The sequence below is a fragment of the Choloepus didactylus genome, chromosome 8, assembly GCF_015220235.1.
Source record: "Choloepus didactylus isolate mChoDid1 chromosome 8, mChoDid1.pri, whole genome shotgun sequence".
NCBI classification, from domain to species: Eukaryota; Metazoa; Chordata; class Mammalia; order Pilosa; family Megalonychidae; genus Choloepus; species Choloepus didactylus.
In genome coordinates this window covers 99,562,396-99,579,613 of record NC_051314.1, presented here as the reverse complement: position 1 = coordinate 99,579,613, position 17,218 = coordinate 99,562,396, and the positions used below count along the sequence as shown (strand labels likewise).

At 37.1% G+C, this 17,218-nt stretch overlaps 1 pseudogene; it reads right to left on the bottom strand.

Annotated features, from left to right (window-relative positions):
• Positions 1–683: 683 nt before the first annotated feature.
• The window catches only part of LOC119542853, a 33,046-nt pseudogene continuing 16,511 nt past the window's right edge, over positions 684–17,218 (bottom strand).

Here is a 17,218-nt window from a genome sequence, read left to right as displayed (position 1 = left end):
CCACTAGAGTGACATTTATGGTTTTCTGAAGTCAAAAATTTTAACAAGAAGATTGACAGAGTAACAGAAAAAATATAAAGGATCAATATAACGTAAGCATTGTTCTCTTGGTTTCCATTCATTAAAAAAACATAGAGAATCAACTCATTTTCTACTGGGCTTCTATAAAGTTCAACAAGTTAAGTAAATAAGTAATACATAGGATATGACAGGCATAATGAATTTTGGCTATCATGATATAGTTATAAAGAAATGTCAGTATCTTAAATGATAAGCCACAAATTAGAAACCATTAGCATTCAAGTACTGTATTTTCTTCATAACTAAATTTTACTGAGAGAATACGAATTCTGCAACAATATGAGGCAAGAGTTTCTAAAATATATCTCCTGTTTGCTCTTTGCTTTCCTTAGTTAGTAAAGGTTTATATTTTGAGTTGTTTCATATTGCCTATAAGCTAAAGAAAACACGTGTGCCCATTTAAAGCTAAATGTTAAGAATTTGTCATAAAACTTCCATTATGCAAAAGAAATTATAGAATATTTAAATTTTAGAACTGGAATTATTTGAGGTCACCTATCTGATCCGCCCCCCCCCACCCCATGGGAGCATTTATTTGCTGGGAAGGGGCCTGAGGAACAGGATGGACAGGAGGTGGGAGGTCTCCGGGGCTCCCCCTGTCCTCACAGGCTCATTCCTGGTGGGGCTCGCCTTCTTCTGTGTCTCAGGAGTCCTTGAAGTCCACGTCTCCTGACGCCAGGCCTGGGGTGGCCTCTCTGGGGATCTGAGACTGGCAAAAAGAGCTGGGGCCCTGTCAGCCCGGGGTTTTCCTACGGCTGGTGGCTGTCTCCTCCAGGGCTGCCACCTGCTGCTTCAGCCTGCACACGCTCTCTGCCAGGCACAGTGTGAGCGCCTGCAACCTGGGGGCGACCTCTGGACCTGGCACCTTTGAGAGGTCAAAGGTCAGGGCCAAGGGCCCCCCCAGATAGGGTCAGGTTTACTCTGTCCTTTTGCAGTGTCAGGGTCACAGCTTCCTGCTCACAGACTGAACCGGTGGGTGATGTCCTCAGCGGCACTTAGGCGAAAATGGGCTTTCAGGGCCGCCAGTCTGTCCTGTATGAGGCAAGTGCTCCAAAGCTCCGCGGCGTCGGTCACCTGCAGGTTGGTCACATGCAGGTTGAAGCCAGCTGCGTCCCTGCCACGCTCCTACTCGCAGTAGCACACGAAGTGGGCGGGGGGGGGGTGGCAGCGGCACCAGCGGTGACAGCACCATGACTCCTCGGCCACCATCTTGTCCAAGATGATTTAAAAGAGTCAAGAGTATACTTGGTTATGACTGTTCCCTAATCAACCTGTGCAATTGCATTAGAAAAAGAAACACAGGTAGGAGGCAGCAAAAGGAAGGCTCTGCCAAACCAGGTTGGGGGGCTAGAATTATACACTTGCTTTAGCTTTAAGTAATTTTTAGAACTCAATCTGTTATTAATGGACCTCTAGATTTAGTAGAATCAATATAGTGAGGTAGGCTGTATAGATTCTATTTGCTGTGAGGGGGTAAGGTACCCACATCTTGGGGGATTTTTAAGAGATGAACATATGTTTTCTTAAAAGCTCCATATTCTTTGTACACAAATTCTGGTAGTGGCCAACAGAAGAGAACAGCTAAGAAGCTGAACTAAACTTTCCAATTAGTCAAATAATTCATCTTTTCACATTCTCAAAAAGAAGTGTTACTCATTTAATTGGTTACCTATAGCTGATATCTGAGGAAGGTAACACATTGCCAAAGGTCGAAGAACAATGGAGGAAGTTCTAAAATTTGCTTATCTTTTACTCTTTGGTCCTCATTTCTATAAAGTATCAAAAATATTAGGTTCTATAAAAATTTTGTTTGTTTTTAATGACTACTTACTACATAAAATAGATTCACATGTATAGAGTTTGCTTATTCTGATTTGGCATCCTTTCTATCAAAACATCATTGATTTGTTTGACCTATGAAGTTAGCAATTTGACATCATTGGAATTATTAAAATTGCCACTTGGAAGTTGGAGAGGATCTGGATTAAAATCTTGATTCATCGTCTGTCATCTACACACTAGCTGGTTTCCTGAGGGTCAGGAAAGGCTCAGTAAAGAACACCCTCAGTAGCTGATTGCTCAGAACTCAGACTAATGGAAGATTTTGATGTTTGAACAGTTATGGAATTTTCCCTGTCTTTGAAAAGCAAATGCTCTAATATCGAAGTTAGATCTCATTCTACTCTGGTGAACTTATGATTTCCCATCCAAACTGAAACCCTGGATAGTGAAGGGCACACTGTTACACACTGTAGTAAACACTCAGGGACCACAGTTATTAGCCAGTACTGCCTCAGGGTATATGCAGTCACCACACCAATGAAAAAAATCCTTATTCAGTACATCTTTCTGTAACTACAAGAATACCTTTTTTTTTTTTTTCCTTGTTTGCTTGGTTGGATTCTAGACTTCCTGACCTGATGGGGAATTCCTCAAGGAATTATCGTTTTGAAGAAATAGAGGAATACACTATTTTGCCTATACACATTTATGATATAGGAATAAAGAAGAGATATATAATTATTTGTAACACTTTGCCTTTACTTTTCACATCCATACCTTCCCCAAACTCCCTGTCCCCTTTTCCCAGGTTTTTAAGTAGGAAGGATGCCTTGTTCCTCGGTCAGGTAAAGGTTTTTGTTGGGCCCACAAGATCTTTAATGTGCTGACTCTATGTAGGAGTAGACAGAACTGGAAGAAGCTGAGGCAGTGATAATCAATTTGGGAAATAGCAAGGAGGTACTTAGAGAAGAGATTGGAAGAGCTTGGCCAGAGGGGAAGAGATTGGAAGAGCTTGGCCAGAGGGGGAAGGGAAGTAAACAGAAAGTCAGGGATTCTGTTAAATTTTGCAAAGTGGAGAGATGTAAGAAATGTGAGTAGCTGCTATTTAGAGTAAAACATTAGAGTGTCAATCTGAATTTTGTTTAATAATGTGGGTAGTGATTCTATAATAACTTATTCAAGCGAACTGCAGTAAAGACTGGTAGTTACATTTCTCAAGGCTTTATGGAATTGGATTTCTATATCTTTTGAATGAAAAAAAAGATGCTCCAGTTTTATTTGTGTTATACTTAGTAAGCACATACCAAATAGAAGGCATTTTACTTGGAAAGTAATGTTGAATAAGGCATATGTAACAGATGATGAGAAGTAAGGACTTGTTGAGTGAATGAACACTAAATATTTCTGTGTGTATTTAGTCAAGAATAGAAAATCATGGGATTTTATTTACTCTCTATCGATTTTATGGGTTTTTCAAGAGGGTGTGGGGAGACTCAGAATCAGGTGGTTGCTATGTTCTCCTAAGAGTTGGTTTTTGGTCACGTCTTCTCTCTTCTCTTACATATAATATGAGCCCTGGTCACTACTGTAAGACAATACACTGGGCATACACATGTGGGCACCTTCCTTATCCTTCCCACAATCACAGTTTGCAAGAGAACAAGCCTTCATGTTCATCACATTCTTTCAAAATGCTAGTTGCAACTATTTTGTGAAAATAATTCACAAAATTTTTCTCTGTTACAATTATTTTTCCACATCAACAATAACTGTTCCCATCAAATCTCAACTTCTGTTAGTAGACATATACTCTCATTTAGCTGTTTGCAATGTTTCTTTACCTCCTCTATTCAATTTTTCCCACTTGTTTCCTCTCCTATCAGCACCCCCTATTATATTCTCATGGACTTGTTTTTTTCAGTTTCACATATAGCATCACTGTGATCAACTGAAATTCTTTACTCAACTCCATTCTTCCTCCTCTTCTTTGTGGGTTACTGGATATTGCTAATATTCTGTTCTCCCTAAATTTCTCATGTATTAATTTCACCTTCATGCTTTTGAGTTGCTACTTTTCTACCTTTCATGATTTTGTTGCTTATTCCCTGACTTATTCTATTTTTCATTTCAGTTCTAATTCTGTCTTTCATTCTCTTTCATTTTTTCTTTGATGGGCTTCTTTGATAGTCTTAAAAAAATGCTTACTATTAAAATTGCAGGGGCCACCAGTATATTGCTTACTGGATCTTCTTAGAAGTTTGTCTGAATCTTAGTGGACTCTGTTGGTGGCTCAGGAAACAGTAGGAGGCTTGACCAGATTTAAATTGGTGTGAGCTTCCAAAGGTACCTTAAGGGAGAATTTGCAGACTTGCTACTGACAGATTAGACCTAAGCTGAAAAACTATGTTTAAAAAAACAAAACAAAAGGGAAAAAACTGACACTGCAGTGATTTAAACAATTTTCATTTTCCAACACAGAGATTTTTGGCTTCTTTTTAAAATATGGAAGATTGGGCTAATCTGGACCTATAATTAATTACAGGACAACAATCATCTGCAGCTAAATAGCTGCTAACCTCTTCAGATAGTGCTTATAAGTTCAAGTTTACCACAGTCCCAATTTCAATCATTTATATTCCCTGCCTGACTCCAGTAGGCATTTGAGTTTTTGACATCCGTACTGAAGGCTTGCAACCAGCCTGTTTCAGGAGGTGGAGAACAGGGTCATATCTGGGTGATAATCATCCTCAAAGGACCCATCAAACCCAGAACATTTACTGTGCTGTTCCTTCACTGTTTTAACTGAGGAGCAAGAATATTTTGTTGAAAAAGTGACTGACAAATTGATTGAACTTCTCAAGAATCGTGATATCTTAATTTTATAAACCTCTAAGAACTCAGCAGGACCAGTGTGGAATTTGCAAACTTTTCAGCACTAGGGATTAACAATTTTGATGGAAGAGGCAGTTTTCTCTCATGAAGCCAGGGCCAGGGCCACACTCATGGAGCTTACAGTGTTTATTCAACTGGCAATGCTTCCATGTTCTCACTGTCATTGGATTGGCCATTTTCTAAGAAGAGGAAGTCATTAGAAGGAAGGTAGTAACAGATGAGCCATTGTGATGGATTAAAAATATAAATGACATTATTCCATGCTCCTGATTCGTCTTTGGATGACTATTGCACTTGAGTAGTATCTAAACTCCTTATCAGCTACTCCCACTGCTCTTTGCCCTCTTCCATTATAGGTCCAATATAATCTCATGTTAATCTACTCCTGTTCACTTCAGGCATATCTGTAGGTCTCCTTCAGGTTTCTGTAGCACATCAGTCTCTTTGATGACTCAGGAATTCATATTTGCTGTCTGTCTATACTTTCCCTAGCTCTTTTCTTGACTTACCCTCTTCTTATTCATCAGGTCTTAGCTTAAATGTGTCATCTTCAGAAAGATCTTCCTTAATAATCTTCTTCAAAGTAGGCCCACTCATTTACTCTTTATTATATCACCCTACTTATTTTCATCTCAGCATTTATCACAATCTGACATTATCTTTTACATTTATTATTTTATTGTCTATCTCTCTATCACAGTCATGAATGTAAACTTTGGGACCACAGAGACCTTATCTGTGTTGCCTACTATAAATTCTTAGTGCCTAAGCAGTGTTTGGGTCACAGCAGTTATTCAATGAAGATAATGGAATAAGTAAATGTGTACAGCATGTTGAATCTTTTTTACTACTTTGTTACTTCTGCCTGTAGGAATATAGTTTCTAAAACAAATTATGTTATTGGAGCACATTATATTAATTATCTTCATCATGCACATAAACTAACCAAGGGAAAACTACTTGGGTTGGAGCTTAGACTTCTCTCTCTAGTCCTTTCTTTCTTTTTTTCTGAATGCAATTTTATTGAGATATGTTCACACACCATATAATCCAACCAAAGTATACAATCAGTGGCTCACAGTATCATCATATAGTTGTGCATTCATCACTACAATCAATTTTTGAATATTTTCATTAAACCAAGGAAGAAATAAAAAAGAATAAACATAAAAATAAAAAAACATCCCATACCCTGATCCCCCATTATTTATTTATTTATTTATTTATTTATTTATTTTATTTATTTTCCTACTTATCTGCCCATACACTGGATAAAGTGAGTGTTTCACTCACAAAGTTTTCACAATTACACAGTCACACTGTAACAGCTGTATAGTTATACAATCATCTTCAAGAACCAAGGCTACTGCATTACAGTTCAACAGATTCAGGTATTTCCTTCTAGCTATTCTAATACACTAAAAGCTAAAAAGGGATATCTATGTAATGCATGAGAATAACCTCTAGAATGACCTCTCGATTTGATTTGAAATCTCTTAGCCACTGAATCATTATTTTCTTTCATTTCTCTTTCCCCTTTTGGTCCAAGAAGCATTTCTCAGTTACATGATACCAGCACTAGGCTCATCCCTGAGAGTCATGTCCCATGTTGGGGGAGATTTATACCCCTGGGAGTCATGTCACATGTAGTGGGGAGGGCAGTGAGTTTGCCTGCAAAGTTGGCTTAGAGAGAGAAGGGCCATATCTGAGTAACAAAAGAGGTTCTCTGCGGGTGACTCAGGCATAATTATAAGTAGTCTTAGCATCTCCTTTTCAGGAATAAGTTTTAAAAGGGCAGGCATCAATATCAAGGGCTTGGCCTATTAAATTGGTAGTCCCCAATGATTGTGATAATATCAGGAATTCCCAGATGGGGAAGTTTAATATTTCCACGTTTTTCCCCAGTCCCTCAAGTGGGTTTGCAAATGCTTTTTTATTCTCTGCCCAATTTACTCTGGAATGTATTGGGGCATCACACTAACCTGTACAAACCAACAAGATCTCATTCCCTATTCAAAGTTTCATATAATTATGGTGTTCAAATAGACTGACCATACAAGTTAAACCATGCAGTGTGCTACAGAAAATATAAATTTTGCACCAAATAAGCATCTCTTCCTTTGGTCTCACACAGAAGTTAAAGTTTTAAAATACAGTCAGTATTGTCCTTTACCATGTATTCTGATTTGCCTTAGTCCTAATCAGATCAGCTTCATTCATATCTCTAATTGAAGTCTGATCTTTTTTTAAAAGTTGCTGTATGGAGTAATGATGACTTTCATAGTTTCAGATTTCTGGCTCTGTGTCTCAGATTCACACAAATACCCAATGTTCCAGGGAATGACCAGGCTATCCACAAAGAGCTCAGCATTTCAGAATTTAGAATTAACTCTGACAACTCAGGAATAGATGTGATTGCTGTCAGAGCTTCCAGTCTTGGAACCTTATGGAACATTCTGTATTCATTAATCATTGATTGCCCAATCTCTGCCCCTACTCTATCCCCAGATAACCTATGATCTTGAATTCAATTCTCAAAGTTTTCTCATTATACTTAGTTTATATTAGTGAGGCCTTATAATATTTGTCCCTTTTCTATTGACTTATTTCACTCTACATAATGTGCTGGAGATTTATTCACTTAGTTACATGCCTCACGACTTCATTCCTTCTTGCAGCTGCTTAATATCCCATTGTGTGTATACACCACAGTTTGCCCCTCCGTTAGTCCATCAGTGTACCCTTGGGCCACCTCCATCCATTGCAAATTGTGAATAATGCAGCCATAAACATCAGTGTGCAAATGTCTATTTGTGTCCCTGCTTTCAGTTCTCCCAAGTATACAATACTTAATGGTGTTGTGGGATCACATAGCAGCCCTACACCCAGCCTCCTGTGGAACCACCATGCTGCCCTCCACATGGGCTCCCCATTCTACTTCCCTACCAATAATGAATAGGTATATCTCTTCACATCTTCTTCAGTACTTGTATCTTTATGTTCATTTTTGAAACAGTTTTATGCACATCCCGTACAATCAATCCTAAATGAACTATCAACCTCTCCAAGTATAATCACGTAGTTATGCATTCACCACCACGATCTATATGAGAACATTTCCATTTCTTCAGCAAAGAAAGAAGAGGAAAAATGTAACAAATAATAAAAAATCAAAAGGAGAGAAAACCACCAAAACAAGAATCCCATACCCCTCCCCCATATCCCCCTCTTATTGACATTTAACTTTGGTATCTTGCCTTTGTTACAATTAATGGAAGAATAGTACACTGTTACTGTTAACTATAGACCCTAGTTTGTATTGATTGTATTTTTTCCATATATCATTCCATTTCAACACCTTGCAATGGTGACATTCATTTTTTTCTCCCTCATGTAAAAACTTTCTTAATATTTGTACATTTAATCACCATCATTGTCCACTCTAGGTTTTGCTAAGTTATACAGTCCAAGTTTTTATCTGCTATCTATCCTTCTGGTATCATACATGCCCCTAGCCTTCCTCTTTCAACTATATTCACACTCAGCTTTGTTCCTTATACTTAGAGTATTGTGCTACCATCACTAAGTATTGTGCTATCCGTTCCTGAATCTTTACAATCAATCCTGTTAAACATTCTGTATCCTTCAGCATCAAATGCCCAATCTCTACCCTTTTTCTATCTTCTGATAACCTGTGTTATTAACTTTTAAAAGCAGTATTTTCTTCTACCATTTTGCCTTTTAGATTTTATATGGCATATCATATTTTTTCTCTCTTTTTACCCATCCTGATAATCTCCATTTCTAGACACTTCTCCAAACCTCTCTCCCCCGTTTTTTTTTTCTATCTGCTTGTTAACACTCCCTATAGTATTTCTTGTAGAGCAGGTATCTTGTTCAAAAATTCTCTCATTGTCTGTTTGTCTGAGAATATTTTAAATTCTCCCTCATATTTGAAGGACAGTTTTGCCAGATATAGGATTTTTGGTTGGCAGTTTTTCTCTTTCAGTATCTTGAATATGTCATACCACTGCCTTCTCACCTCCATAGTTTACACTGAACCACATATAATCTTATGGAGCTTCCCTTGTATGTGGTGGATTGCTTTTTTCTTGCTGCTTTCAGAATTCTCTCTTTGTTTTTGGCATTTGACAATTTGATTAGTAAGTGTCTTGAGTAGGTCTATTTGGATCTATTCTGTTTTCGATATGCTGTGCTTCTTGGATCTATAATTTAATGTCTTTCATAAGAGTTGGGAAATTTTCAGTGATTATTTCCTCCATTATTCTTTCTGCCTCTTTTCCCTTCTCTTTTCCCCTTTCTCCTAGGACACCCATAGCACATATATTCATGTGCTTATGTTGTTATTCAGTTCCCTGAAACCCTGCTCATATTTTCCCATTCTTTTCCCTATCCGTTCTTCTAAGTGTAGGATTTCAGATGTACTGTCCTCTAGTTCACTAATCCTTTCTTCTGCCTCTTCAAAGCTGCTCTTGTATGTCTCCATTGTGTTTTTCATCTCTTCTGTTGTGCCTTTCATTCCCATGAGTTCTGTCATTTGTTTTTTCAAGATTTCAATTCTTCTATATGGACACTGTGTGTCTTCTTTATATCCTTCATCTCTGTGCTGGTTTGTATGTATTATGTCCCCCAAAATGCCATTATCTTTGATATAGTCTTGTGTGGGCAGGAAATATATTGTTGTTGATTGGGTTGGAGACTTTTGATTGGATGTTTCCATGGAGATGTGATCACTCAATTGAGGGTGAGAACTCTAATTGGTTAATTTCCATGGAGGCGTGGCCCTGCCCTTTCAGTGTGGGCCTTGATGAGCTTACTACAGCACAATATAAGCTCAGACAGGAGTGAGCTTGCTGCAGCCAAGAGGGACACTTTGAAGAATGCACAGGAACTGGGAAGAGAGGCGCTGCAGATGAGAGACAGTTTGAAGATGGCCGTTGAAAGCAGACTTTTGTTCCAGAGAAGCTAAGAGAGGAAAAATGCTCCAAGAGCAACTTACAGTGACATTTTTGAGGAATTGCAGCCTAGAGAGGAACATCCTGGTAGAAAGCCATTTTGAAACCAGAACTTTGGAGCAGACACCAGCCATGTGCCTTCCCAGCTAACAATGGTTTTCCAGACACCATTGGCCATCCTCCAGTGAAGATACCCGATTGTTGATGATTTACCTTGAACACTGTATGGCCTTAAGACTGTAACTTTGTAACCAAATAAACCCCCTTTATAAAAGCCTATCCATTTCTGGTGCTATGCATTCTGGCAGCATTAGCAAACTAGAACAATCTCTTTTGCCACATTTTCCTCCAACCCACTGAATTAATTTAGAAGATTTGTTTGAACATCTTTAATTAATTATTTCAACTCCTGTATCTCAGTTGAGATGTTAGTTTGGTCCTTTGATGGGCCATATTTTCATACGTCCTAGTATGAGTCCTGATTTTTTGCTGGCGTCTAGGCATCTGATTTCCTTCATTAGTTTATTCTGGCGGTCATTTTCTCTCTTTTACATAGGGGTTTCTTCTTGTTTGGTTTTGTTCTCTATCTGTTCTTTGCTATTCATTGCAACTTATTCTAGACTTCTAGCATAGCTTCTTTTTAACTGATCAGAATTTCTCATCTCTTGGCTTTCTGGTTCTTGCCATGTCTATATGGAAGTGTTTTTTTTGTTTTTTTGAGGCATGTCTCACCAGATAGGATCTACCCCACCCCAGACAGATTCTCCCAAGACTCACAAAGAATTTGTGATCAATATGAAGGTTACCTGGGCAGGAGTCCCTGCAAGCTGCCAGTCTTTCCTGTTAAACCTCTTGATTTTGTGCTTTTCCTATCCTGCTAATCTGATGGCATTTGTTAGCCCACAGTTTTCCACTGGCATGAAGGGGTATAGTGCCTTTAATTCTCATGAGACCCTGTTCCTGCAAGGGGCATATTTTAGTCAGAGGCTGAGGTAGAGGGCAGGCTTAAACTGTTTCTGTTTTCTAGCTCCTGGAGTCTGAATTCTCTGAATGAGAGCTGCCATTTGTGCTGAGCTCTATCCCACTCCCTTTCTTGGAGAAGCTAAGGCCTTCAGGGAATTATCTCCTTCACCTGACTAGTTAAGTTGTCTCTCAGTCATACCTTAGCTCTGCCCTTGCATAGCACAATGCTGACACTGATAAAGCCTGCTGCTTTCTTTATACTAAAAAGTAAAAAAAAAAAAAAAAAAAAAAAAATTTTCAGACCCAGTCCCCAGCACCCTGGGTTCACCAGTCAAGAGCTGGAGGTGGTACCCAACTCTGTGCCCTTTTCCTGGGGAATAGCCATTTTCCAGTATTCTGTGTTCATCCAACTTCAATAGCCTCTTTTTTCTTTTTTTTCCATCTGCCCCACCTCCTCTCTGCAGAGAAGCTACCTCCAGTTCCTTTCCTGCTTGCTCTGAATTTTTCTGTATCTGGAGCTTGTATTTAGCAGTCTGAATTTGCTAATTAAATCCACAATTGGAGCTTGCTTGAACTCTCCTTCTCTTATTTCAAATAGAAACTGCTTCTTTTTCCCACAGGGAAGTGACTCCAAAACAGCCTGCCATGCCAGTGGGCAGGGGCACCAGCCTTCATGCTTGGGAGCCTTACTTACAGTTCTGCACTGTGATCTCGGCCCTTCCACCCATTCCAGACTGGTGTACAATGTGTGTCTGGTGACCAAAGTCCCCCAAACAGTTGTTCCAGATAGTTCTCGGCTATTTACTAGCTGCCCTAGAGGATGAACTAAATTCCACACCTCCCTATGCTGCCATCTTGTCTCGTATCCTCTCCAGTCCTTTCTTATCTGATTGGTATTTTCAGGGAAAGCACAAGCATCCATTGAGTAATATTAAATGAGTGCTGTCAATGCATTGTAAGTGTCTCTCTCTTTCTGTCCCTGGACTTTAATGCAGTGTGCTAGCCTTGAATGTCCAGTTCTTGAATGTTCAGTTCTCTAGCAAGCCCATCAGGTCTCCCATCCCACTTCCAGTTTTTTTAGCTCTGATAAAATAGGAAAGTCGAAAGGTCCTTCTCTGTTGATCTGCTTCTCTTTGACTCAGCTAGTAGCCACATTTTTTTCTTTGGGTTCAAGACACAATTTACCCTGAAGCCTTGGATAATTTTGGGTAATAATTATGATACATAATGATACACAGATATGCATTTTTTAAATTTTCTGAGTCATAAATCACTGTTGGCAGGAAGGGGGGCTGGTACTTCTAGTTTTTAATCTGTAACACCTCAGGACTACTTTCATTCCTCTAATAGTATCCACACAACCCCCACTGTTCTTATCTACTCATTATTATAATTGAAATCATTTCTGTTCCTTGTTGGTATTTTTACCAGAGATTTTATGTAAGAAGTGGATTCATATTTCTTTGTGAGTTAAGGAAATGCATTTACATTTAACTTTATGCATTTTGCTTAAGAATCCTGAGTTTACTGAGAGGGGGACCCAAATTATTCTTGTCATTGGGTTGGCAACGATTAACAAAAAGTTGTTCCTTTTGGTATCTTTTGGTACATTTTCCTCATCTAACAAGGTGAAATAAGCATCCTTTAAGAAATCTCCAGTACAAGCATGAAATTTCTAGTGAGTCCTGGAACACTTCACTTTCTATTGAACGATACCAGTGTTTCATAACTTCTAACCTGTATGTGATAGGATTTTCTCCCTGCTGTTCTGGTTTATGTTTGGTACTTTATTTCTTCCAGTCCCCTCTGTGTTCATCCTTTATCCCATGCTGGGGTTATGACATCTCAAGAATCCACATTCAATATGTCCTTGAATGCACAGCAAAATTTTGCTTCAATCTAGGTGGAAATTTGAGGAATTGAGATGAAACCAATTAAGATGAAAAGGGTATAGACCTGGGATCATATATGGTAATTTTTCAACTTATGGACAGTATGGTCTTCAGCAAATCTACGGACCTTTCTGGACTTCAGTTTTCTCTTCTGGGAAATAAGAATATCAGTGCATATTATATAATAGTACTATGAAGTAATTTTGAGAGTGTCATATACATAGTGGGCACCATTCAAAATGTAACTATCACTAATCCCATAATCATGGGATTTGAGTAGTACTAGTGGCCAGACCATTGCTGCTTCTACATCCTGATTTATACAAATATATGATTAAATCAGTCATCTTACTTAAAGATATCCCTTTCATTGGAAAGGTTACCTTAACCTTAGACAGGTCCATTTTCAATTTATTTTCCTCTGTCTCTCAGTCCGTCAAGCATTGTAGTAAAGGTATTTCAGATGATGACAGTAAGCCTGAAGGCGAATTTAGAGAAAACATCTTATTACATGTTTTTATGTCTACATTAGTTAGGAATATGTTTGCATGAAAATAACAGAAAATCTGTCTACACAGTGGCTCAAAAATTAAGTTTTATCTCTCTATCAAAACAAAAAGCTGTAGGTAGGCAGTCTACTATTTATACAGCAGGACCACGACACAAACAGTAACGCAAGCTATTCTTACTCTTTTTGGTTGGCCATCTTCCACAGTTGCTGCTTGTCTTTCAGACCTAATCTGTCATGGTTGAAGTAAAAAAGCAAGGGGAAAAAGGCAAAAGGGTGTATGCCAGTTGGGTCTGTCCCCTTTGAAGATTTCTGCCTAAAAACATTTCAAAGTAATTTTCACTTGCATAGTATTGATCAGGGTGGTCAAATGGTCAGACTTAGTTGATATGGGAGCTGTTAAATATAATTTTTAAGCTGGATGTGTTCTTGCCCAAACAAAATAGATTATTATAAACAAGAAGGGGAGAATGGATATTCAGTGTGATATAGGATATTATAGCACAAATTCTACTTCCCTCTACATAGCTTTTTTTATTGTTCAACTTTCATGACTTAGGTCGAGTAGTAATTTATTTGAATTCAAAGCAAGATGAAAAACAGGAAAGAATAAGGACCTAGTTCAAGAACTGTCCACCAGGATGGAATAGCAGCTATCTCAGGTTGGTACAAGTCTCCACCAAATCCCCATAGTTTAAGTACTGTCTTTACCTTTCATGAGTTATTTGTTTTGGTATTTATGTAATCTCTTATCTCTCCAAACAAATTATAAATTGATGGAGAGAAGTAACCACATTTTTTTACTTAGCTCAGAAGTTCAGATGAACAACATCATTGTGGGTTTTGAATATTTAGGAGAAGCTCTTTGGGAAAATTGGACAAGGACTATAGATTTCGGAATGAAATATTTGGACAATACTGAGTTTACCAAAGTAAATGAAGACCAGGGCTTTTGAAGGCAAAGATTGTATCATTGAAACAAAGGCTAAGTTCTCCTCAATTTGTCCTAAACATAATGATAGACATGGAAGTTGATTTCACAGAAGAGTACTATAATAACACTTTATATTAAAAGAGAAGTTGTAACCTTGGCCCTCCTTATTCCTGATGGATTTATTTTCTTTGTCTCTACTCTCTTACTTTATGCTTCCAAGCTCATTAAAGTTCTTCAAGTATTAGAAATTAGAAATGATAGTATTATTTCATAACTTTTCACTATGTGTAACTTAGGAATTAAGCTTTACATATGAGCTAAATATGTTTCATGGGATTTGGGGTAGAATGTGTTCCTCATGTCAAGGCTGAAAGGTATTTCTTAAGTCAAAGCTGCTATGAGAGTAAAAGGAAGTTTATGTAACATATTTTAGAAGAAAAAACTTATTTAAATAGTAAATATAAAGAAATGGTATGACTATAATCCTGCAGTTTTATTTGGAAAATGCCATCTTTTTACATGAAGATTTGTAGGTTAACTTCTCATTTGTGATGTATAATATATAATAGCTAACTGATATTTCTTGCTCACTTCACCCCCCCAAAATTTCTTTTTTTATCACTTTCTAATTACACATCTGCATATTTTATATTGATACAAATAGCTACATTATTTTCTTGATACCGCAAAGAATAAAAAGAGAATCATGATTTATTGGCAACTGCAGCAACCTGTGAAAAATCAGTTAAGTAAAATTGAGTGAGCAAACCCTAAACAATATTGTATTCATTTAAAAGTGGTACAGTTCCCCAGATTGAGTGGCTGTTATAACATATTCATGCATTTGACATTTATTATATTTGCATATTGTCATGTTTTTGAAATACCTGAGAATATGCTTAAGTTGATTAAATAATTTCTTATAATAGCCAAATGGAAATATTAAATTATAGTAAAGAGGCAGGAAAAAAAAAAAAAAGGATTTTGTGAGGAATACTCTAGACTGTGAAATAATCCAAAAGGAAAAATGGGAGTTCTCTTTTTAGAGAAATGACTACAGTCATAGGTATTGCTTTCATTTTATTTTTATGCATGTATCTATCCAATAGCTGGTGGAAAGTCCCAGTCCCAGCTGTTCTTAACTTTTTATTATATTTAACCCCTGCAGTTTCCTCTTCATTCAACTATGGGATAGAGTCAAGAGTACTATATATGGAATAAGAAAACATAATTTCAGATATTGGAATAGGTACTTATTTACAGAGTTATCATGCATAAGTTATCTTATCTCCACATTTCTGTGTAAAACAAATATTTTAGTTTTTTCCATAAGAATTAAGTAGTATAGAAGAAAGAAGTGAATATAACTCTACTCCAACTCAGTTTACCTACTGAAAAAAAAATGTTTTTTCCCCCTGAGAACTGCTTGTTTTCTCTTGATTTATTTATTCTTATTTTGTATTTAAAATTTCTTTTATTTATTGAGATTGTTCACATACCATACCATAAGATCCAGTGTACAATCAAACAATCAGTTGCCCCTGGTTCCATCATACAGCTGTGCATCCATCACCAAAATTAATTTTTTTTTCAGTTTTTAGAACATTTTCATTACTCCAGAAAAGAAATACAGACAAACAAAAAAGGAAACTCAAATCCTCCCATACCCCTAACTACCCACCTCCATTGTTGACTCATAGTATTGGTACAGTACATTTGTTACTGTTGATGAAAGAACGTTAAAATACTACTAAATGTAATTAGTTTGCAATAGGTATATTTTTTCCCAATGTCCCTCTATTATTTTTTTTTTAAGTTTCAGAATAGTATTTAATTTTCAGATATTTATAGTCATCTTATTTGATATCACAAAATAGTGGCCATGTTATAAATTTTACAGATAAGGATATTGTTGCACTATTCTCACCATACATAGGTTGCAGAATAAATCTGAATAGAGATCAATACTTCCCCTTCTTCCTCCTTTGTATATTTACAACCATGCCTACACATAACCCTTGCAATTCAAATTATTTTTATCTGAACCAAGGGACTAAATGCATTGAGGTAATTTTGTTTTGTTTATAGGAATTCTCACTGTAAAGTATACAAGCTTAGGGATCAGAGACTAAATAGATTTTTTTTTTTTTTTTTGCCAAACCCTCTATCTGAACTCAGAAGCTAAAGTGGTTTGGTATTTTCCATTAACTGTGCAATAAATAGCAAATCTTAGGTCCACAATTAATGTTCTTTTGTTTCAGTATATGAAATAGAAGTTAATAATTGCCGCTTAAATTTAGTGGTTCAATGACTACAATAACAAATGTCTTTCCATATATAAATAGACATTTTCACCAACACTGCTCTCTATATGCCTTTGCTCTATATGTCCCATGCCTACCTCCAGACAATGGCATCTCATCTACACCAACCAATAAAATGTAATTGAGAATTTTCAATGGTCTCAAAAAGTGTAAGAGTATTCCTTTGGATTTTCAAAAGAAGTCTATATTTTCAGACTTAAATTTAATAGTTTTTAATTATTCTTAGTCTAATTCCTATTTTATCAATTAGGAAACTAGGAGTCATCTTACAAGTTAAGTGAGATGACCACATTTACTATCCGCAAGTCAGAAAAGTGAGTCAAGTATCTTCGTCTCCTGACTTCTAGTGTTTCAGAAAGAATGCCATACCATAAACCTGAGTTATCTATTTGAAATAGAGTGAAAGAAATGGTAGCATGAAATAGGGTGTGATACCAAGTGTGTTTTCTCCTTCATAATGTCACCATTCTGCAATGCCTGTTTATTGCTCTCTGAAATACAGAATAAAAAATAATTTAATATAGGGTTGTGTCTTATGATGACTATGATGATAATAAAACCAAACTTATATACATTGGTCACTATATGGCTTAAAAATGCATCTTCATCTAATATTACAGAACCTTTCTCCATGTCTCTCTCTCCTTTCTATGTTTCTCTGTCGGTAGGGCTCCCTTTAGTATCTCAAGTTGGGCAGGTCTTTTATTAGCAAAATCTCTCAGCATTTGTTTGTGAAAAATTTAAGCTCTCCCTCAAATTTGAAGGAGAGCTTTGCTGGATAAAGTATTCTTGGTTGGAAATTTTTCTCTTTCAGAATTTTAAATATGTCGTGCCACTGCCTTCTTGCCTCCATGGTGGCTGCAGAG